The sequence below is a fragment of the Cornus florida genome, unplaced genomic scaffold (assembly GCF_030987335.1).
Source record: "Cornus florida cultivar Cherokee Brave unplaced genomic scaffold, ASM3098733v1 CherokeeBrave_3.0.0_Hap2_Chr05, whole genome shotgun sequence".
Lineage (NCBI taxonomy): Eukaryota > Viridiplantae > Streptophyta > Magnoliopsida > Cornales > Cornaceae > Cornus > Cornus florida.
The window spans coordinates 91,739,611-91,765,878 of NW_026775575.1; the positions used below are offsets into that span (position 1 = coordinate 91,739,611).

General features: G+C 31.1%; 1 pseudogene; it reads right to left on the reverse strand.

Moving 5' to 3' along the window:
- Positions 1-208: 208 nt before the first annotated feature.
- On the reverse strand, positions 209-25,137 carry LOC132307606 (probable leucine-rich repeat receptor-like serine/threonine-protein kinase At3g14840; annotated as a pseudogene).
- Positions 25,138-26,268: the final 1,131 nt, after the last annotated feature.

Below are 26,268 nucleotides of genomic sequence, written 5' to 3' on the forward strand. Positions count from 1 at the left end.
TGTTTGATTCACGCTTTAGCGGGAAGCGGGGCGTGACATACAAGTCCTTCAAAGTGGTCAGGTCTGCAAATGTTCCCGGCAGCTCCCCAGAGAAATTGTTCGAGCTTATATTAGAAGAAAAGGCTTCCTTCAGATGAATAAGCTTTTGTTTTAGCCACAAACGGAAAAGGAAAAACAAGCAGTGTCAATTAGATGGTAGGAACAAATATATTTTAAAAGATCACTCAGCTGCCATTCATAATAATAACAAAAAGACCAAAACAAAGGACCAATATCTGATTCACTAATGCAATTCAAACACTCTTTTAAGAGAAAAATGAATCCCTTTTGCTATGGGATCTTTTTTTTATACAATGTTTCAGAAGCATTATGCGTTCATATGGCGTAAGGATAAACAAGTTGATAATCAGCGTCAAGACTCGAGACAAATAATCAGAATTCAGATTGACCAGGTAGAGATCAGCGGTAGATGTGGAAGAGGCAGTCCATTGCTCATCAGCTGACATACTTTTGATCAGGCTTTCTTTACTCATGTCAGTTTCATGGCTTTGTTGGAACACATCTTTCATTTCCTTGACATTTTTGGCGCTATTAGGAGCACTTGGAGTCAACTCCTGAGTAATTGCTCTACCTTCGAGCATGCTGACCACAGAAGACATGGTAGGTCTAACTGCTGGCGTGACATCAGTACACAGCAGAGCTATCTTAATCATCCCCAACACCTCTTCTTTGTTGAGGTCTGGTCCCAACCTCGGATCGACTAGCTCCAGCAGATCCCCATTCTCCTTCAATTCAAGTGCCTAGGAAAAATATAAAATTGCTATCTTAGAATTCAAGTATGATTGGGTAAGCATTGTGATTGGAAGTAAAGGGTACCAAATCTCTCTGTCTCAATGAAAATGAAATAAAATTTCCAAGTGTTGAACAAAGAGCATATCATTGTGATTTCAGTACTTAGTAGTATACTACTTAGCCAAAGTTTCACATGATATGAAATGAATGTGAATTATCTGCCAGCCAGTTTCGTACAAAGCGATATTCATCTTTGAAGAACTAATATATGTTACAATGAAATATTAAACTTCTTGCAATGCACGAGGTTAATGGCCAGTTATTTTAGAAGCATTTTATTGATCTGCTTTGTTTAAGCAACAAACACGGCTTAAAATATATTGACAATAAAAAACAAGTAGAAACAATAGATGCAAGAAAATGAAATTACCAAATCAAGAAGGTTAAAGCATTCCTCCTTTGAACGGTAGCTGGTGTTATTCCTCCCACTGACAATTTCCAATGTGACAACACCAAAACTATAAACATCTGCTTTGTCATTCAGGTAACCCCGCATTGCATATTCAGGTGCCATATATCCGCTGTAAAGTCATAAATCGTATCACATTCTCTATGAGATATATATGTTGTCAAAAATGTTGTTCTTACTAGATGAAATATAACTAATACTTGGTGTACGTTTCAACAGGGCACACCCATTAAGAAGGTATCAGTATATATGTGAGTAAAGAAATCTGAGTGAAAATAACGGTAGGCTCTGACTATGAATTAGAGCAGGTGACTCACTAAGTTCCAACAATCCGAGTGCTTATGTGGGTACTGTCCTCTTCATCAAGTTTGGCCAAACCAAAATCAGATATCTTAGGGTTGAGATCCTTATCAAGCAGCACGTTAGTGGCCTTGATATCTCTATGGACAATCCTTAGTCTCGATTCTTCATGGAGATAAGCCAAACCTCTAGCTATACCAATGCAGATCTTTTGCCTAGTTGGCCAACACAATTTCAACTGGAATTCTTCTGGGCCTTCAAATCATCAAGTACATAAACATAACTAATCAGCTAAAGCATACATGTATAAATAATGTCTGTCAGTCTATTTGTGGTCTGATACCAAAAGCAATAAAGCAAAGCATGTGTTTTAAGTTTACCCAATAAAGCATGAAAAAGACTGTTATTTTCCATGTACTCGTATACTAGCAACAATTGATTTTCTTCAATACAGCACCCATAGAGCTTTACAAGATGAGGGTGTTGCAATGCAGAAATCATGCCTATTTCATTCACAAATTCACGGTTTCCTTGCTTCGATTTGGAGGAAAGCTGCTTCACAGCAATTGTAGTACCGTCTGACAAAAGTCCCTTCATTTCAAAAAAAAAATTGATTTTCGCATTAGATTTTCTTTTTTAAGGAAAGAACATCACTATTTTTGTTTTTGATAAGGAAAGAGCATCACTATTATAGCTTTAAACATTAAAATGATAATGAAAGTAATCCTACCTTGTAAACAGTGCCAAAACCACCCTCTCCAATCTTATTAGCAGCATCAAAATTGTTTGTGGCAGCTTTTATTTGTCGTAAGGTAAATGAACCAGTCTGTAGGTCAAGACCCTTCAGATCTGTCAAAGAAATTGAGTTAGATAAAGAAATTGAGTTAGATAACCAAGCCGTTGCTGCAGCACCAAGTGTTAAACAGACCAATATCCAAACAAAAAAAAATTCATAAAAAAATTATTGTTCAAAGTGTTGAAATGTACAGAGGCATCCATATACCGTTACACAGCACTCATAATGACAAAACTATCTATAAAACATAACGAACAAAGCCATTTAGCTTCCTCATAAAGGAAGAATATGATGATGGTGATGGTGATGGTGATGGTGATGGTGATGATATTTAAAATTACTATTTCTCATAATTATCAGGGGCTTGCCTAAATGGTTTGCAAATACCTTGATTCATTGTATCATTTAGTCGCACGCAGCCTTTCCACCAAAGGATTCCCAGAAACAGGAAGGTAATGAATGCAACTGCAACCACAATTCCAGCCACAGAGCCTCCTGATAAACTTTTTCCATGTTCTGATAATGGAACAAAATCTGCTTGCGGAAACAAATTATTCAGCCATTAATAATATTTCAAAGAAGTCCAAAAGAAAAGGGGAAAAAAAGCACAGAAAAAGGAAGAAAGATGAAGAGAATTTTATTCTCTTTTTATTGTTAATATTTCACAATAACATGAACATAAAAATATATTTACTGGTATGATGATCTGTTTGGCATTTTCAAAGGGTCCTAAAAGAGCTGCAGAAGGAACATATAGATAGCAAACCATTCCATTATCTAATGGTAATTCAATAATTAATTAAAAAAAAAAAATGGAATTTCACCAAAAACTGATACTTTGGACTTCGAGTTCAGGTCATCTCCTGAAGTTGTACACATTCAGCCAACAATGAAAAAAAAAAGAAAAAGACGTTGTATATGATATTAAGATAAAAACCAAAAAAGACTCGGTGATAGATAACGTGAAAATTCCAGTTCAGTTCCCATTTATTTTTTCAAAAAACAGTACTGTAGTCTCTAACCATGTGAATCAATTTCCTCTGTTACATATGAAAGTAAACTTGAAACCATATTGTGAAAAGTATGGGGCAGTTCCCAACCATTAACACCATATATGATGAATAGAAACCTCACTAAAAGTATACAACTCACCAGGATCCACCAAAATAGCCGAAATTAGAGGACCATATACGCCTTTAACAGGGATAGATATTGTCCCTTTTCCAGCCCAGTAGAAGCGGATTTCCAACGTATCATTAGTGACTGCTGCATGAAAATTTCTTACGATTGCCTTACCAACACCACCCGCTTCACTTTCAATATTGAAATCCTTCAGCACCCGCTCTCGCTGCAAAATTTAATTAAATACAATTACATGCTGTGACAAGGGTTTAGATTTCAGTTTGATATTAATTTAGAAGCAGGTGAAACTCAAATTATAGTCCAAAAACTGAATTGTTTCAAAGAAGAAGAAGAAGAAGAAGAAGAAGAAAATCTTGAATTTGGTATGGTGAAGATGAAAAATCTAAATGGCCCAAAGTAGATAAAATAAAATAAAATCTTTTAGTAGATGATCACTTTTTATTTTATAGATAACGGCCTCTCATCTCATTAACATCATGAGTATTGCAACTGTATCAGATAAATAGGCTTCTTCTACCAATTCTTGATAAGAAAAAAAATGTGAAAATCTACCTGAAGGTAAATGTCAAATATGCGCCTTCCAAGGCTGAAATAGCTTTTGTCGTCAGTAAACATGATCTCTGCAAAGTGAAGCCTTACTGTGTAGTTTCCATTTTGCAGACAGAATCCATAGTAAGTCAGGGAGAGGGGAGAAATTCTTGCTTTCATGTACAACTCGGGATTTTTCATATAGAGTTTAGAAGCACTTTCCAAAGTAAAGGACTTTTCATTGGCGGAGCTGTCCAAGAAGTGACCAGTGCTGCTAAATGCCCAGTTCGTTTTACTCTTGAAGAACAATGATGGTCCACCTGATTCTGTATCACCTTCATATCTGGTTCCACAATTTATATGGAGAGAAGAGTATGGAACTGAGACCAAAAAAATAAGTTAGTCACCAGCACGCGCGTGCACAGAGAGAGACAAAAAGTAAACTCCCCCTTCTAAATTTATCCACCTACTCAATTGAAACCTCTCTAACTTTTGAGACTAATCTATCAAGTGGTGTCCAGATACGCATTGTGACATCATGTACGTATAATTGCTCTTAAACATATGTACAACTTTGAAAGAGAAATAATTTGATTTAATAAGAAAAAAGAGTAAATTTCTCTTAAAAGTGAGAATTGCATAAACAGGTTTATTGTTCACTATTGGTGCATGGCAGGACAATACATAGCCCTAGTTGATCAACTGGCGCATGTTCAAAATCAACATCTTTTATTAAAGAATCTCATCAACGATTGAATTAAAATTATTAAAGCAAATAAAGAGAAAATAAAATAATAGAAAAAAAAAAAAAAAAAAAACATGGCTTTGGTTGCACTCGTGGGATTTTTGGTGACTTGGAGAGATGAAAACTTATTTATTATGATGTATGATAATACAAGTGACCTAGATGAGTCTTTCCTTGCTGTAGCAAAATTAAATAATAAGAAATAAAGAATAAAAATAAGAACTTTGTGACACTAACCATCTAAAAGAGCAGATGACATTTTTACTTACTTCATGGACAAACAACACTTCTCATGCATGAAACAATTCCACTGAAAAAGCAACGTGGCATTAGGAACAAATTACTATCGCATATTAGAATTTTTGTAATAACAATATAATAAACTGAAGCATGTACTCAGTAACGTAATGTAAATGATGGAGAATTTTATGACGGAAATTCTTCTAATGCTTTAGAAATTTACAATGTGTTGCCCGCTGAAGAGCTGCTGAACAAGTTTCTGAAGAAAATAAACACAGTGAAAAGTTAGGCTGGTTTGAAGAAAAATAATAATGATTTAAGAACTTGCAAGTAATCTTACACGTTATTTAATTGACATTTTGGAGATGGTCCTGATTGATCAATTGTAAAGTTGTTGTATGAAAGATCACTGCATATATTATGATCCTCTTTAATCAGAATGACAATAAGAATTATGTTTCATGCATTTTAGATGATTAACTGAAAGAAATTTAAAATAAATAATAATGAATACATCTGAGTAAAGTTGTTGTATGAAAGATCACTGCATATATTATGATCCTCTTTAATGAGAATGAGCATACGAATTATGTTTCATGCATTTTAGATGATTAACTGAAAGAAATTTAAAATAAATAATAATGAATACATCTGATTGAGTCCTTGTTAAGGTGTCTGTGCGTATTAATTTTAAACAATGCAAAGGTACATTGATGATACACTAGATAGCAACACTGACAATATTAATGTAAAGGATCTTTTAAGAGGAACTTACATGGCGAATTCTTCTTTTGGCATCCAATCAGGTATGGATCCAGTTAATAAGTTTCCGGTTAAATAACTCAAAGAAGAAGAAAAAAAAAATCAATCCCATAGATTATCCTCCTTTTAATAAAAGAAAATACAGAAGACAACCTGATTTAATCCATCCATTGCTTCTTTTGTTAGAAGGTCACATGAACTTAGCAAGTGAAGACAGTATTGGCCATGTGCTTGGTTTCAAGTTTCAACCATGGTTTTTCAGGGTAATTTAAGTGAATGGATCAGCTAGAATGGTATTCCAGGCTAGCAAAAATTACCATGAAAGACCTTAAGAAGAAAACCAAAAAATTAAGAATCAAATTTCTTACATGTACTTTATGTATGATAAGGGAACAAAGGTTGTTGGAATTTTTCCACTTAGTTTGTTAAAGCTGAGGTCTCTGCAAGAGAAATCAGGAGAAACAAGAGATAAGTATGTGATCAAAAAGCTAATTAAGAAAATAAGAGATACATGAAAATAGAGAATGGAAAAGAAAAGTATAATTCCACTAACAAGGTTTCCAACTTTGTCATTTCTCCAATATAATCAGGTATCTGTCCCATAATATTGCAGCTCCTTAATATTCTGCGATGCAATCACACACACACACACACACACACACACACACACACACACATATATATATATCACTTGAAAACACAGGAAGATAATAATAATATATGTTCCATAAGAGAATATAGAAACTTTCAACGTACAGTGTCTTCATGTTTTTCATATTACTACGAAGTGGAAAAGTTGTTTCGCTTCCACTCAAGTCACTGATTCTCCTGCGGTTGTTTTTATTTTAATGAAGAATAAACACACATTAGATATTATTTTTACATAAAATGGGTAAATCTTTGAAAAGAAGAATTTACTTACAAGTCAGTCAGATTTTCCAAAAGAAAAATTCCAGAAGGAATTGGCCCCTCCAAACCACTAGCCTGAATCACCCTATCATAATTTTGTTTAAATGAATGGATAAACAGAGAACATCTTCCAAAGAAAAATTGAAATTACTAAAACAGGTAAAAGTCGCACAATTTTTCGAGATTTGTCCAGTTTTCGATGTAATTGGGAATCTTTCCTGTAAAGTTGTTGTCACTAATCCTACTGCAATGTGTAAAAGAATAAATTGAACAATTGATTTTAAAAATAAGAAATAAATAAGCATCAAGACATAAAAAAATAAAAATAAATCAATTTTAGATACATACAAGTCCTTCAAAGTGGTCAGGTCTGCAAATGTTCCCGGAAGCTCCCCAGAGAAATTGTTTGAGCTTAGAAACCTTCAAGAAAATAAATAAATAAGCCAATGGTCAATTGATCTCAAATTTCAAATTGAACCTTCATAAGTATATTTCATTTAAATTAAATCACACAATCATAAAGTACACATTCACTCAAAGCTAACCCCAGAAAATTAAAAACAGATGAAAGCGTCTTACATTCTCTCTATGAGAGGAAGTCTGCCAAGCTCTGAAGGAATGCCTCCAGAAAGCTGATTGAACTCGAGGCTTCTAAAAACCACCAAAATTAACATATTAAGAGAATAATTTATTATCACATTTACCTAAATGTGAAAGAAATGAGTTATATCCAAATCTTACAAGCCTTTGAGAGTGGTGATGTTTCCAAATTCTTTTGGGATTGAACCTGTTAATCGGTTTCCAAGGAAAGACCTGCAACAAAATTAACCATCATGTCATATATTGTAAGAATAAGAAAAATTCCAATATGTAACACACACAGACATATATTATAGAGAGAGAGAGGAGTTGATAGTATACATACATGTTCAATAGTTGCATGGAACCCCATTGTGGAGGAATTGTACCGTCAAGGTAGCTACGGGGAAGGTCACTGTACAATAATTTGAGATTGAGTATTTATTTAAATGGGTAATTAAGACGAAAATATAAGGGGATTGCAGGGATCCAAAAAAAATTGGGGGTTGAAGGTAACTCACAATTCTTGGAGATGATGGAATCCCACCAATTCGGGGGGTAATTTGCCTTGAAGACTCTGCCCTTTCAGAACTCTGTATTTCGAAGTTTCAACGCCAGTTTAAGTCAATATTATGTTTTTAAATGGCAATTCTAAAATTAACTTTACACTGTTTTCTCTCTCATCTTTAATTTGGTTTTGATTGGATAAAAATAAATTCACTATTGAAAAAATTATATATTTTTGATTTTGAATAAATTATCTTTTTAAAGAGAACCTCGCGAAAAAAAAAAAAAAAAAAAAAAAAAAAAAAAAAAAAAAAAAAAAGAAGAAGAAGAAGAAGAAGAAGAAGAAATGAGAGAGAGAGTAAAAAAAATGTTAGATTTGTATAAATGATAGCTAAAATATTATAAAATAAGAGTAGATGTCTAGATAGTTTTTTAAGTGTCTCAACAAATATATATATATATATATATATATATATATATATATATATAATAAGAGATGATGAACTAAAGAATTCAGTAATTCTTTTATTTTTTGCCCTTTTCGTTAAAAAAAAAAAAAAAAAAAAAAAAAAAAAAAAAAGGTAACTGAACAAAAATGGAGATTTAAAATATATATATATTTTACACTCACAAGAATAATTGTGGTCCAAATATGGAGTGACTATGGACAATGGGTCGGCCTCGATCTGGCCCAGTATGGAGTGATATGGGATTCCAGGCCCACCCAAACCCTAGCCCTCTGGTTTTGACTGGTCAATGATAGGGCCACAACTCAGCAGGGGCAGGTTTGGGTTTCAGGCTATTTTTTTGGTAATTATTAAATATATAATTGTTAGAGGGTGTAGTATCCTCACTCTTAATCCTAATCTTAGGGTTGTTTGGTTAAATGGAAATAGATGGTGGAAAGTGAAAGTGAAAATTAGTGAAGTGAAGAAAAAGAAAATTAAGTTTTCATAGTGCATTTGGTTAGAATAAAATTTTTTAAAGAAAGTTGTGACAAAATATTTTGTTGTTAGTTTGGATAGAATGAAAGAGAAAAGAAAATGATTGTACTTGTCAAAATTACCCTTATAATTTTAAATACTAAAAATATAAATAAATTTGAGTAAAATTAATTCATGCATCAAATTTTGTTGTTGATAATAATATTCTGAACTTGTGTAAGACACCAAGTCACCGGAATTTCTTTACTAAAAAATATTTATATATATATGATTCGGACCTTACAATTTATATAGTAATTGTAAGGATTTTGATGAAATCGAATAAGATTAGGATTGTTCCACTAGATATTTTTTTATATTAGAATAACAAAAACCAATCGAATTTTACATATAACAACCAAGTTCTTGAGACTAGAATTATATAACTATAAAAATATTTTGTATTATTCTTTTTAAGGAACGTATATATTTCATAAAATTTATAATAACTCTAGTATCAAAATTCAAAAACCTAGTTGATATGTATATACATATATTGAAAATTAATATAATGCACTTAAAAAATATCCACCATAATATGTTATATATATATATACGTATTTGGAAGGAAAAAAAAACACAGAAGAAAAAAAAAAAAAAAAAGAGGGAAAAAAAGAATAAAGCAATAAAAATAGATTAAAAAAATTGTAGGTATAATAGGAATTTAAAATATAACTTAACAACTTTTTCAAGAAATAAAAATTTTGGCGTGTTTTATACAGGAATCATTTTAAAGAAAATTAGTTACTTGCGATAATCTAGTTTCCTGAAAATTTTCCGTTTCATCCTAAACAAACGCACAAAAAATTTAAATATTTTCCGATTCTTTTCTTTTCTTGCTAGTTCTACCTAACCAAACGAACCCTTAGAATTTAATTTGATACTAAACACGTAAGCATTTCATTTGAATGTTGCGGGAAATTTACCTTCTTTTTTTTTTTTTTTTTTTTTTTTTTTAACCTTTAAATACGTAAATTGACCAAAATAGACACTCTCTCAAGGAAAAAAAAAAAAAAAAAAAAAAAAAAAAAAACATCTAAGAATTAAAATGAAAGCCATTAAAATTACATAAATATTTAGAATGACATTTGAAGACACTATAAATGGAAGCCATTAAAATTACATAAATCCTTTTCTTTTCTTTTTTTATTTATTTATTTGGAGAACTGGATTGATTTCATCGCTGGTACTAGTTATACTGGTTATAAGTCCATGGGATCTTTTACTCATTATACCTCTACTCATTCTCCATAGCATTCATGAATGATTAATTTTACTTTAAGAACTTATATTTCAACCATCCAAAGTCAATTAGAAAACTGCTAATTTTTATTTTTATTAGTCAATGAACTTGTATTTCAACCAATGAAAAAACCGTCTTTAAAGCTAGAAATTATATTTCATGAATAATTAATTTTAATTAATTGAAAAAATGGGTCACTTCCTGCTCAATAGGAAGCCGCAGTTGAACACCAATAAATATATTCATATCTATATATATATATCTATATTATTATTAAATGTGTTTCAGTGTTTCAGTATTTCAATATTTATTTATTAATATAAAAAAATATTTATTAATTGATATAAAACTCTAAAAATTAAGTAATAAAATTCAAATTACCTATTTATCTATTTGTTTCTAAAAAAAATTATCTAATAAAACAAATCACGACTTTCAAATTACTTAATAAAATTCAAATTACCTATTTATCTATTTGTTGAATTTCAAATTACTTAATAAAATTCAAATTACAAATTACCTAATAAATTTATACTATTATTAAAAGATTTTCTATAAATTCAAATTACAAATTCCCTAATAAATCTATACTATTATTAAAATAGTTTCTATAAAATTGTAACATAAAATCTATATCTTATTATTAAAAGAGTTTCTATAAAACTGTAACACAAAATCTATATCTATATCTATACTATTATTATAAATAATAAATGACATTTAGATCTCAGTTATGATTATATCTTTATCAAGAGAGGACACATGTCATTATCCTATTAATCCAAGAAGCCTATAAATAGAGGCATTAAGGAAGGAGGAATGGTACAGAAATTGAGAATTCTAGAAATCTAACGGGCAGAAATCTAAAGACGAAGAGTAACAAACACATCTAAAATTGTACGTAGGATCTAGATCAGAAGATTGTACTCAATTTTTATAAATTAATAAATTATAAATTATTTGCTTCATATGCAAAGAATACATTAGAGGATTGTACTCAATTTTTATAAATTAATAAATTAATTATTATTATAAAATATTTAATAAATCAATTGGTGCATAAAATATTGAAATAAATCAATTGGTGCATAAATAATTAATTCACCACATATTATCCACATACTTTTTTTTTTTTTTTTTTTTTTAACATCCTCGTGATAAGGTTGGTAGTGGAAACTTTTTTTTAAGTAATAAAACATTAATATATTACATTAAATATTAAAAGGAGTGTTATTGATAATTCAATTTCAAATATGTTAACTTTGATACAAATCAATTACCAATTAAAATTAAATAGGTAAAATAAAATAATTTCTCAAAAACTCTAACACAAATTAACTTTTATTATGAGTTTTTTTAATAAAAAGAAATCTAATTAGACAAGGATATATTTAACTTATTTTATTTTTAATAAAACACATTAGACAAGGATATATTTAAAGAGCCTCTGGGGGCTTGAATAAGATGGTAGAGTGTTGGCCTAAGCACCCAATCCACCCAGGTTCGAGCCTTGCCACTTCCTTTATCACCCTCGACTAACTTGCTACTGTAGTTGTGGAGCCGGCTATAGTATCCTCAGTTTGGTGCCTTTGGAGTGGGGCAGAAGGGTCCTACCTAGGGGAGTTTTGGGTCATCAAAAAAAAAAAATATATATATATATATATATAAAGAGTTTCTATAAAACTCTAACACAAATTACCTATTTATTATAAATTTTTTAATTAAAAAAATCTAATTAGACAAAAAATTATATAATATAAAAAATATTTATTAATTGATATAGAAAATAAAATAATTTCCCTAAAACTCTGACACAAATTATCTTTTATTATCAGTTTTTTAATAAAAAGAAAATTTAATTAGACAAGGATATATTTAAAGAAAATAAAATAATTTCTTTAAATCCCATTTAATTTTCAATAAAACTCTATCACATTAAACAGAGATATATTTAAAAAGTTTGTATAAAACTCAAACACAAATTACCTATTTATCTATTTATTATTTTGAGTTAAAATAAAAGAAAATCTAATTTGGCAAGAATTATTAATATAAAAAAAGTATTAATTGATATATAAAATAAAATAATTTTCCCAAAATTCTACAAAAAAATTACCTTCTATTATAATTTTTTAATAAAAAGATATCTAATTAGACAAGAATATATTTATAGAAAATAAAATAATTTATATAAAATTCTATCACAAATTACTTATTTTTTTTTCAATAAAACTTTATCATATTAGACAAAGATATATTTAAAGAGTTTCTAAAAAATTCTAACACAAATTACCTATTTATCTATTTATTATTATGAGTTTTTTTAATAAAAGGAAATCTAATTATACGAGTATTATTAATATAAAAAAATATTTATTAATTGATATAAAAAAAGATGTCTTAAAAGAATTTCTATAAAACTATAGCACAATTTACCTATTTATCTATTTATTATGAGTTTTTTAATAAAAGAAATCTAATTAGACAAGAATTATTAATATAAAAAAAATATTTCTTAATTGACTTAAAAAGAATTTCTATATAAAAATTTAACACAAATTACCTATTTATTTATTTATTATGAGTTTTTTTAATGAAAGAAAATCTAATTAGACAAGAATTATTAATATAAAAAATATTTATTATTTAATATAAAAAATAAAATATTTTTTCTAAAACCCTACCATAAATTATCTTTTATTTTGAGTTTTTTTGAATAAAAGGAAATCTAATTAGACAAGAATTATTAATATAAAAAATTATTTATTAATAAATATAAAAAAAATTAAAAGATTTACTCTAACCCATATTACCTATTTATCTATTTATTATGTATTTTTTTAATAAAAGAAAATATATTTAAACAATAATATATTTAAAGAAAATAAAATAATTTCTATAAAATTTACCATAAATTAGCGGTTTTATTTTCTATAAAACTCTATCACATTATATATTTATTATGAGTTTTTTAATAAAGTAAAATCTAATTAGAGCAGAATATATTTAAAGAAAATAAAATAATTTCTATAAAACTCTACCATAAATTAGCTATTTTATTTTCTACAAAACTCTATCCTAACTAACATTTATTTATCTATTTATTATGAATATATTTACAGAAAATAAAATAATTTTTATAAAACTCTATCACAAATTACCTATTTTATTTTATTTAAAACTCTAATCACATGTAACCTGTATTTATATATTTATTATGAGTTTTTTAATAAAAGAAAATCTAATTAGACAAGAATATATTTAAAGAAAATAAAATAAAATTTTAAAGGAGTTTATCTAAAAATTTAACAGAAATTACCGGTTTATCTATTTATTATAAATTTTTTAATTAAAGAAAATCTAATTAGACAAGAATTATTAATATAAAAAATATTTATTAATTAATATAAAAAATAAAATAATTTTTCTAAAACTCTAACACAAATTACAGTTTTTTAATAAAAGAAAATCTAATTAGACAAGGGTATATATATATTTAAAGAAAATAAATAATTTTTATAAAATTTTACCACAAATTATGTATTTTATTTTCAATAACACTCTATCACATTAAAAAATGATATATTAAAAGAGTTTCTATAAAACACTAACACAAATTACCTAAACTCTAGCATAAATTAACTATTTTATTTTCTTTAAAGCTCTATATAACCTGTATTTATCTATTTATTATTAGTTTTTTAATAAAAAAATCTAATTAAATAAGGATATATTTAAAGAAAATAAAATAATTTTTATAAAACTCTATCATAAATGAAAAATTATTTTATAAAACTCTACAGAAATTATCTATTTTATTTTCTATAAAACTCTATCACATTAGACAATGATATATTTAAAGAAAATATATAATAATATAATAATACATATAAATAAAGTATAAAAGTGTAAAGAGTTTTAGCATTTCAGTATTTATTTTTTAATATAAAAAAATTATTAATTAATTTTAAAATAGAACTCTATCACATATGACCTTTGTATTTATCTATTTATTATGAATTTTTTAATAAAAGAAAATCTAATTAGACAAAAAAATATATAAATAAAATAAAATAATTTCTATAAAATAATAAAAAAATATATGAAAAGAAAAATTCGATAAGTTACAAAACATTTATAACGTGTATCGTACGTACCTTTTACTAGTGTGTATATATATATATATATATATATATATATATATATATATATATTCAAAAATATTTCCTTTTGAAAAAACATGATGAGAACTAACCTAAGAGTTATAGAGTTCTTACTATTTTTTATTTTAGAAATTCTTAGTTTCTTTTTTCCTTTTTTCTAACGATATTATATCTGAAAATTTTAAAATTTAATGTGTTAAAGATAAAAAAAAAAAACAATAAGATTAATTTCATTGACACCACCTCAAGTTTGACCAAATATCACATTAAAACATCTTTCAAAAATTACTATCAGTCAAGCTACAATCGTTTGTTCCATCTTTCACTCGCACCCCCAACAATTATCTGCATCTGGGCTGTGACACCATGTAAAATGACATAAATACCCTTTGACTTTGTCAAAAGAACTCATTAACCATAATGAATTAGATTAAAAGACCAAAATATCCCAAAATATTTTATAAATTTACAATTATATATATACATGTGTGTGTGTGTGTGTGTGTATCTTTATTGTTTCTTATATATATATATATATATATATATATATATATATAGGGTAAAGTGCAATAAACTCTCCTCAATTATATCCCAAGTGCAACTAACTCCCTTCAACTACAAATAACCCCCCTCTAAAAAGGCCACCGTTTCCTTCAGCAACTTACATGAAATTAAATAAATTTAATAACCAATTATACGGTGACAGCTCATGTAACTTAAAATAAAAATCAGTTGTATAAGATAATACAAGCCACACACACACACACACACACATATGTATATAGTGTGAAATAGAAGGGTTAACCCAACTAAATTCTCCTAGCAGATTGAGGAAGGCGAAACAGCGGCGACAACCAATAAATTCGACGACAGCAAATAGTTGGCGAGGAATATGATAGTGACATATTTTGATGGCCACAGTAGGAATCAGTCCAGTAGCAACAACGGTAAAGGCTTAACCAACTATGATAAAAGGCCTGATGAACGACGACGGCGATGGCTGTGAGAATGTTGTGTGGTGTTTCGATGGCGAGACCCGCCGACGTGATTGCTGTAGTGGCAATGGTTTCAATTAAGGTTCTGATAATTATATGTGTTTGGTGATGATGGGGTTATGGAATTTTCAAATGGGTTTGCTTGGTAATCAGCCACAAAGTTATTGATGGAGTTTTGTGATTGGGTTTTGCTGAAATTCAAAAAATCGAAATTCAAATTTCAATTTAAGGGTTGGGTCTGTACTGTAACTCACCGGATTGAGCTATGACTTTCCCGTTCTGAAATGAAACTCTCAGGTTTGGACTGAACTTCACCGGACAGTTGGTCATTATTCTAAACCTTTTCCGATTTGGGTCACTGAAATTCTCAGGTGATGATCGTCTCATTTTAGCAGCGACCCTTCTATCTTAGATCACGTTGATCGGTACCTTATTCTCCTTCAACCAAGACTTTGGCGACGACTTGGTATATCCCATGGATAAAAGTCGCTGTCCACTATAGCTTGTTGGGTCGCTACAATAGCGACCCATCCTCCAACATGTAGCAACCCAAAGGTCGCTACCATCCACGACAAGAACCAGGTCAAAAAAACGACCTGGTCATATTCTTTCACGACGACACAAAAATCACTATAGTATTCCAATCAAGGCTATCGCCGAAGTTGATGGTGTAGACGCTGCTCTCGGTTTGGTGTGGAGATGAAGCTCTGCTTGGTTTTCAATGGAGATAGAGAAGAGAGAGAAAATTGGGTGAAGTGGATAGAGAGGAATTAGGGATTTTGGGTTGAATGGGTAACAATTTGTATAATATAAGGGTAGTATGGTATTTTTGTATGATAAGGGTTGCATGGTCATTTAATTTGAACTAGAAAATGACCATGTGCAATGCACGTAAATAAAAATACATATTGAATAATTAATTGGTATTTAATATATTATTATATCTCAAAATAAAATAAAATTGACTTCAATTTTAAATCTTTCAAAACAAAAAATAAAAGAAGAAATCATGGAAACATTGACAAACTAATAAAAATAACTTAAAATTTTATTTAATTACAATGACTCTTTTTACCAGCAAAATCATTTTGAATTGATATTTAATATTTTTTGTTGAATTTTACCGAATGATGATGCAGCTTTTTCTAATGACTCATTTGTTGATATCATGTTAATGTTGTTATTTACTTCATGATCATTTAGGTTCAGTTGTTGTATTGAAAATGTTGGACAATTAATGTTTTAATTGTTTTATCCGACATTTATTTCCTTTGTGAAAGGTTGTATTATTTGCATGAACGATTGTGTCATAATTTCATTTGATAATTGACGTAAACTTATTTAAGTTAGTATTAAATTAATAAAAATGTATACAAATAGAAAATAATTTAATTAGAGTGATAATTTAGATTAACGGAATAACGGTTAGTACAAATTAATTTTATGAGCAATTTTTTGCAGTCTTTTTTATTTTTTTCACCCTAAAATCTTAAAATATGGGATTTTGTAGCCATATATAGACGAAAAACATAACATCTTAACGGCTAAAAAAAAACCGTATTAACGTAGATAATTTTGTAAAACTATTTTAACATAAACATTTATTTCTTAGATTAAAATTGGGCATAACAATGTAAAGGAAAGTAAGAAAAGAAAGAAAAACCTGTGAATCGTTTCAAAGGAAGAGTTGGGCAACACCCAAATCTCATGACTCCAACAATTCTAACAGCAACTTTTATAGACTAAGAATAACATTTTTGCAGGGAGAAAAGAACATCATTTTTTTTTTTTTTTTCCTTATGAAATCTTAAAATATAGGACTCTCTACTTATATATAGACCGTAGACAACTCTTGACAAGAGGCATCTTAACAATTGATGACTTCTAAAATTATCATTATACTTTTTAATACGCAATGGTTTAAAGAGGTGTTAACCAAATGTCACTTAGCTTTTCTTTTAACGAAAAATAACTTTTTAAAATGTATATAAATATTATAAATTGAATACACTTTTATAGGGTATATAGATATGGGATTCAGGGACTCAATTTAACGGCAAAAAAATTTGCCGGTGGTCGGATTGGGTAAATTGCCACCAAACACCTAAGTTGAGGGCGGTTAAATGCTACTTTAGAAATTTAAGGAGGTTTTGTGCTTATTGAGGTATAGTTGAGGGGGGTTTATTGCACTTTACCCATATATATATATATATCCCTCTCCCCTCACTTGCCAGGGGTGCAACTTGGGCGGCCTAACCCGAACCTAACGCAAAATTTTTGGAACTTGGGCTTTCAAATTCACAAATTAGGTTCAAATCGGATTGGGTTAAACGATGTTCGGGTTGGGCTCCGGTTGATCCATGTTCGGGTTGAACCCGAGCCCAACCCAAAACCTTTTTTTTTTTTTTTTTTTCCAATAGTACAGTCAATGGTCTTGGGTAGGTGGATCCTACGGTCAGGATTGAGGGCTTCTGGATGCTACAACTACCTATCATTAAATTATACCTATAATCACGAAAATAATAATAATAATATTAAAAAATTTACCCTGTCCAATGAAATCTCTCCATTTTTTTTCTGCTAATAAAAATTTAATTTATTTGAAGATTATGTCTGGTTTAGATTCAGAATGACGGGGTTAAAATAATAACACTATGTACAATTTAAGAAAAAAAAAAATCCAATACTAGACAACAGGGAGAATTTTTTACTACAAAAGCATAAATCTAAATTTAAAACTTAAACTTTCGAGAAAAAATATATAAAACTTAGTAATCTACTAATTGAAGTAGATTTGAAACACCACAAAATTTTGTACGGAAGGAGCAGGGAATGCAGCCTTGAACTTTTAGTTATTTTTTTTTGCAAGAAAATAATATAAATGATTAATATGAATAATAGTTTAGTAGTATCTTCACCAGTAAAAATTTAACCTCTCAGAATTATTAGGGTGGTGTATGAATTATTTGCAAGAAAAGAATATGCTAAAATTTAAATAAAATATTAACATGGTTAAGAACCTCAGATGAAAATATCCCTTTAATATATATATATATATTCAGGAAAAAAATATCCCTTAAAAATGGTTTAGGTTGAGCCCACATGAATATAATGTTACTTTACGCCTTAACTAAAGTATGGGTGGCACCCACATACTTTTTTTTTTTAAATGGAAGTTTTTTAAATCTTATTCCCAGGTTAATTATAAGTTTTTTTAAATAGAAATTTTTTCAAATTTTCCAACCACCCCCACCCATTTAAAAAATTTTAATGTTTATAAATATGGATATGAAAAATGTAATTTGTATATTTGTAAATAAAAAAATAAAAAAATTGAGTCGTGAAATCTACTCAATTCGTTCAAAATATTCGGACTGGGTTAGAGAAATAACTCATTTTGGGTAAAATTTCAGCTGATCCAACCCAACTAGGGTTGGGTTGGAACAGGGCTAGGTTGGGCCAGGCCAATCTAGCCCCAATTTACAACCACAGTTAACATCAACCCTGCCTTATATATATGCTGCAAAGAGCCTGTAACATTGCTCAAATTGTGTGTTAACAAAGAATTTTTCTTCATCTTTCTCAATTGCTGCAAAGATCCTGTGACGTCATTATTATATGGTTTGCTTAAATCTAGCAAAGAAGATTGTTGCACCCAAAAGTAATTTTCTTCATCGCTTTCGGATGAATGGCCACTACAGGTGATAGGGAAAATATTTCCATTTGATAAGATTGATAATATTTCATTATCAAGGATAATGAAATATGACGTTGTTTAACAGGGTAAGGATAACCTTGACACAATTTGAGGAAGTCAAAGGAGTAAATCATACCCCCAACAAATCTGGCAACAAACGGATCTCTTCTTATTTCACACAAGCGGATGATAAGGGAGACCTCAACCATTGACATCGGCGGAACGAATTTGATTCCAATCGACAGCCATAAATAGGGTACCAAGCCATTAAAGAAGGTACATGAGAAAACACCCCTAGAGAGAATATACATAATTATTATGTGATACGATTACAAGTACTAACTTGATCGTCGGAGGGTCCTCGGCTGGCACCCTACCGGTGCCATTAGAAATGACGTCTTTTTATTTTGCAGGTAAACGCCGTCGTTCCGAGTCGCGAGGATTTTCGCATCAACAGTTGGCGCAGTCTGTGTGAACGATTAGTTCTCTGAAGAAATAATAATCCTGACGCGACTTGGCTCGGACGGCAAGGCGAAAGTTTCCGATCATAGAAACCATCCCAAAGTCATCAGTTGACAACGGGTTTCCATGTTCTTATATAAAAACGGGTCTCTACATCATGATTACTCGTCCATTATACTGGGGGCAGAATGGTGGGTTGCGTGATGCCATCCAGTGTACGATGACAATAATCAAAATTTGGCATGTCGACCCAGGCAGTCTAATGTGGTGTTTTCCATCTAGCGATGCTTGGTCCCCTCACTACTGAGGTTTGGTCGTCTAAGACCAGACTCTATCTCATATCGGGTAGCAGCCAATTACCAAGGCCCGATCGTTGAAGACTAAGGCCTGGTCCTCCTGCACCTACATAAATGGGTAGGTCTCCACCCATTAAGAAGATCACTACCAACAAGGGGGTCTCTACCTACTAGTAAAGCCTCTACTACTGAGGATGTCTCTAGCAACGGAGTCTTGTTACTCCGTCCGTTCTTGCAATCAGGGTGGCCTTCTACACCTAAGAATGTATCGAGGCCTTCAGGTCCAAGGAGGTCTAACGTCCATCCAGATCCCATGAGGTCTGTATTTTCAAGGAGGTTCCTAAGTGAAGGGCGGTTATTGGACCCAACGAGGTACTGGCCACCAGACCATCATCTGTCAACCGTTGGGTACCACGCCCCTATCACGCCAATCGCTGGACATCAAGCCTCCACCTACCAGACGACAGTCGTCACCTCTCTTCCTTTGCAGGAATTGCCTATCAACTTCAGATTATGCAGACCTTTTGATAATCCATGACAGGTTAATTTTCAGTAATCATTTCTAACACAGTTTAATATTTTTAGACAACTGTAAATTGTTGCAGTACCAGGCATCTCAACCGCTGTATAAACGTCTATTGAATGGGTAATCACCCAAGATCCCACCATCAGGTGCAGAATAGTGGGTCACACGATATTAATCGTCGATCTACATATTAAAGGAAGTAGGTTTTATCATCGCGGTGTCGTATATAATTAAAGCTTCCTTCATTTACTAGACGATTACCTCTCGTATTGAAGGGGTCACCCTCCTTCAGACTGCACCTCTTTCCCTATAAAGGAATGAAGGGTCAACTTCATCTTTTTCTCTCGGTAAAGAGACGACGGGTTAACTACTTCCTTATTAAAGGGAGAGCTCACAATGCTCGAACAAATCCACTTCCCTTATTAAAAGGGGCAATAAAGTAATCATTAAGCATGCTTAGCTCAGTAGAACTTGGCATTCTCGACGCTTGACAAAAATCTAATTCCCTTACTAAAGGGATACAAGGGATGATAATGAGTGTCCTGTATTAAAAGGATCCGGGCTGAATGAATCCCATAATCAATATCCCCGTACTATAAGGGATAGTAAATAACTGTCCTGTACTACAAGGATTCGGGCTGAATGAATCCCGTAATTAATATCTCCGTATTATAAGGGATAGTAAATAAGTGTTTTGTACTACAAGAACCCAGGCTGAATGAATCCCGTAATTAATATCCCCGTATTATAAATGATAGAAAATAAGTGTCCTGTACTATAAGGATCCAAGCTGAATGAATCACGTAATCAATATCCATATACTAAAAGGTATAGTAAATAAAAATTCCTTACTAAATGAACGAGTTGAGTAAAGCTCATAAAATTTAATTCCCTTATTAAAGGAGTGACGACCTGAGTAAGCTCGTACAATTTATTCCCTTACCAAGGGAAGAGTACCCAAGGGTACTAAAAATAGTACACAGGGGCAGAGTAACCAAGGGTACCAAAAATAGTACCCAGGGGCAGAATACCCAAGGGTACCAAAAATAGTACCCAGGAGAAGAGAACCCAAGGGTACCAAAAATAGTACTCAGGAGAAGAGTACCCAAGGGTACCAAAAATAGTACCCAGGGTCAAAATACCCAAGGGTATAAAAAATAGTACCCAGGGAAAGAGTACCCAATGGTACCAAAAATAGTACCTAGGGGTAAAGTACCCAAGGGTAGTACCCAGGGGCAGAATGCCCAAGGGTACCAAAAATAGTACCCAGGGGAAAAGTACCCAAGAGTACCAAAAATAGTACCCAGGGTCAGAATACCCAAGGGTACCAAAAATAGAACCCATAGGCAGAATACCCAAGGGTACCGAAAATAGTATCCATAGGCAGAATACCCAAGGGTACCGAAAATAGTACCAAGGGGAAAAGTATCCAAGGGTACCAAAAATAGTACCTAGGGGCAGAGTACCTAAGGGTACCAAAAATAGTACCCAGGGGCAGAGTACCCAAGGGAACCAAAAATAGTACCAAAGGGAAAATTACCCAAGGGTACCAAAAATAGTACCCAGGGGCAGAGTACCCAAGGGTACCAAATATAATACCTAAGGGTACTAAAAATAGTACCTAAGGGAAAATTACCCAAGGGTACCAAAAATAGTATCAAATATAATACCTAGGGGCAGAGTACCCAAGGGTACCAAATATAATACCCAGGGACAGAGTACCCAAGGGAAGATTACCCAAAGGTACCAAAAATAGTACCCAAGGGAAGATTACCCAAGAACACTGAAAATAATACCCAAAGGAAGGTTACCTAAGGGTACCAAAAATAATATCCAAGGGAAGAGTATTCAAGGGTACTAAAAATATTACCCAAGGGAAAATTACCCCAGGAAAGAGTACCCAAGGGAATACTACCCGATGACAGAGTACCCAAGGTTAGGAAAAAAAAAAAGAAAAAAAAATGGTTATTGTTCATGTGGACAGTACCCCGCGGGAATAGTACTCGGGGATACTGTTCCCGCAAAAAAAAATAAAAAAAAATAAAAATAAAAATCACATTCCCAAGTTAGACGAGCAAACTTGGGAATGGGAGACAACTGATAGGAACAATATTTCCATTGGATAAGACTGATAATATTTCATTATCAAGGATAATGAAATATGACGTGGTTCAACAGAGTAAAGATAATCTTGGCACAATTTGAGGAAGTTAAAGGAGTAAATCATACCCCCGACAAATCTGACAACAAACGGATCTCTTCTTATCTCACACAAGCGGATGATAAGGGAGACCTCAACCATCGACATCGGCGGAACGAATTTGATTCTAATTGATAGCCATAAATAAGGCACCAAACTATTAAAGAAGGTACATGAGAAAACACCCCTAGAGAGAATATACATAATTATTATGTGATACGATTACAAGTACTAACTTAATCGTCGGAGGGTTATCGGCTGGCACCCCACCGGTGCCGTTCGAGATGACATCCTTTTATTTTACAGTTAAACGTCATCATTCCAAGTCGTGAGGATTTTCGCATCAATAAGAGGGTTCAAAGATAGCAGGTAACATCAATCAATCAAGCATTTTCCTATTCATTATCTCAAAATCAACAAGGCGCTTCGCGAGCTCAACGGACTCGAGCACATCAATATGGCCAATTAAGAAAATAAGCAGTTGATAGCTCAAATTTTGACTCACCCAATAGTTGTTTTTTTAAAAATCAAACTGACCCAATAGTTTGATTATTGTCTCCTTCTCTAAAATTGAAGAAACCAAGTTCCCCATACATATACTTTTATATATATATATATATATATATATATAGATACATGTATGAACTAACACATGGACACGCATGTGATTTTTGTTCATTTTTTAAAGATGTTTGGAGTGGAATGCTTAGATTTTGGAATATAAATATCAATTTCTCCAGAATCTCTCCTTATTTATGCACTTCTAGATTACAACTAATTGGTCACACCAAGAATAATTTGGAGAATATATATATATATATATATATAAAAGCATGTTAACTTTCAAGAAAGTACCTCTCGATTGGTCAAGAAACTATGCTTAAAATCCACTTTGGTTCCTCCAAATTTTCAAAAATGAAAAATAAACAAAATTAAGGAGAAAAAAACAATCAGTGAACGACTTAAGAATTTTGCAGGTCTTCAAATTGGAAGTTCCAGATACGAGAGAGAGAGAGAGAGAGAGAGAGAGAGATGGGTACAGGTGAGAGTAACACATTTTAGATTGTTGATATTTTGAAATAAAAAATATTAAAAAATTAGTAGTAAAATGGTTTTTTCACATTATTTTAATGATATCAGTGACGAAAAAATAAAATTGGATGTAAGTGATAATAATTTTTGATAATAATTTTTAAAAGATATTTTTATGTAATATTTGATCAAATGTGAAGAGTGTCACTGAGTGATAGTAATTTTTAAAAGATATTTTTATCTGACATTTGATTAAATCTGAGAGAGAGTGTCACTGAATACGCATTTCATAATTAATAAAAGGATAAATGAAAAAGGATAAGATTAGACGAACATGTGGAGAGAGAGAGAGAGAGAGAGTTACATGACAACAACATGGCAGACGGTGGCATTGGAGAAGGAGCAATTACAGGTGACATTATTCTCAAAACCTTCAACTGAATTTTGGGTAATCCAACTTTCTTCTGCACTGCATGGATCTACACTGAAATTCCAATCAGTCTTTCCAAGCGTCTTTGCTATTTCTTTCAATAAATCCACTGCAAAAATGTAAAACACAAATGCTCCAATTATTTATAAATCTTATGCACACAGAAATATATATATATGATCAGTAACACACACATATACCATATATATCAAACCTTTACTATTTTGAAGTTTATCAAAATCTAAATGAAAGAACTCTAACAACCACACGCACACATACACACATACCTTCTTCTTTTTGAAGAGTAGCTTGGCCAGATGCAAAAGTGGCCAAGCAAATTAATACAATAACTGAAGAAGTAAGACGACCTCCTGGTGAGAAGAACATGTTCTGGTAAATTAAGTAGGTACTTAATTTGAGCTAAAAATGAGATGAAGAAATGAACCAAATGCTAAAATGGGTTATACGAGAGAGAAGTGGCATAAGATGTTCAATATATAATTGAGCTAATTAATGCAAGTAAGAGACATATATTATTATATTTCCAGAGTGGTAATACTTTTCCCGAAGAGAGGGAGGGAAGACTTAGTGGTAATACTTGTCTTGAAGAGAGAGGGAAGACTTAATGGTAACAGAGAGAGAGATAGAGATAGAGAGATATATTTCTTGAAGAGAGAGAGAGAGAGAGTGTGATAAAGAGAGTGAAGACCCTGGGAAGGTTGATACCCCACGTGACCGTCTAACATGGCGTTTTGTTTTTGATTAAAATAAAAATAGAATGTTTTGAAAAAAAAAGTATTGGAGTAGGAGTGTTTTAAAAAAAAAAAAAAAAAATATGTTTAGAAATAATATTTTATTATAAAAATGTCGGATCGTATTGTTTTACTATTATGATTTTGAACAAGAAATATTTTAGCATAACACAAATGCTTTTATATACGTTCCAATTACTTATAAATCTTATACACAGAAATATATATATGATCAATAACATATAAATATATATATATATATATATATATATATATATACACACACACACCTTCATCTGTTGGAAGAGCAGCTCCAGATGCAACAGTGGCCAAGCAAATTAATACAATAACTGAACAAGTAAGACGACATCGTAAGAAGAACATGTTCTGATCGAGATGCTAATATGTAAATTCAAGAGGAAGGAGCTAGATCGATCGAGTGTTTTTCCACATTTGAAAATTTAGGGTATTGTAAAGTAGGTAGAGCTAAAAATGAGATGATGAAATTAACCCAATGCTAAAATGGCATGGATAGGAGAGAATCCAGAGACAAGTGGACTGTTGAATAATTGAGCTAATTAATGTAACTCAAATGACATATATATATATAGTTGCACAGTTGGTCGACAAAGACTTGATGGTTGAAGAGAGAGAGAGTGCACAGTTGGTCGACAAAGACTTGATGGTTGAAGAGAGAGACAAGGAAGACCTACTGGCTGGCATGGAAGACGACACATACATGCAGAAGAAATTAAAAAGTATTGGTGCAAGAGTGTCTTGAAAAAAAATAAAAAATATATTTGTAAATGATATTTTATTATGAAAATGTCAAATCATATTATATTATTATTATAATTTTAAATAAGAAATATTTTAATACTATATAAAATAAAATAAAATCGCACCATACATATTTTTGTTTTGAAAGGGATAGAGAGCGGAAAGACTTGTGGTATCAAAGAGAGAGGGAACAGTTAATGGTAATATTTTTCTTGAAGGGAGAGAGAGAGATATATATATAGGGGGAGAGGGAAGACCTCGTCGTCTACCGATAGCTGACACTTTTCTTTCTTTTTTTTTAAAATGTGAATTCCTGATAGCTCACGTATTGTACGTTTGGAAATAGGATGAGGTAGAAATGATCTGAGCCAACCACATGATATGAGGATATGGAATATGAGGACACAAATAAATTCCAACCCTCCAGTCAAACATTATAATTTTTTTCTTTCCTCTCAATCAGTTACATACATTGTAACCACAGTTTCTCACACGTATGAGAAACAATCAGTGAAGCACAATACATAATAATTTAACTTGTTCAGCGATTAAGTACACATGTATAAATAATTATTTGACAAACACACGGTAATCATCCCACAGTAATCATAATAGTCAATCATAACACACGATATTTTAAACGTGATTCAACCAATCCTCTTTACCTATGAACACGGGAAGAAAAATTTTTAGGATTATAAATTAAGAAGAAAATATATATACAACTAAATGTTCAACCCTTGTTTCTTTTCACAAAACTCTCCAAACCCTTGTTTCTTCTCTACCTTTTTCAGTCAACTTCACATCTAGTAATAGAGTCGTCACGCATTCCTCATTTGAATAAGAATTATTATACCTTGTTTAACAATTCTTCATCTCCACAAATCTTCAACCCATAAGAAAAAATATCTTTTAATTAAAGAAGCATATTCGGCAACT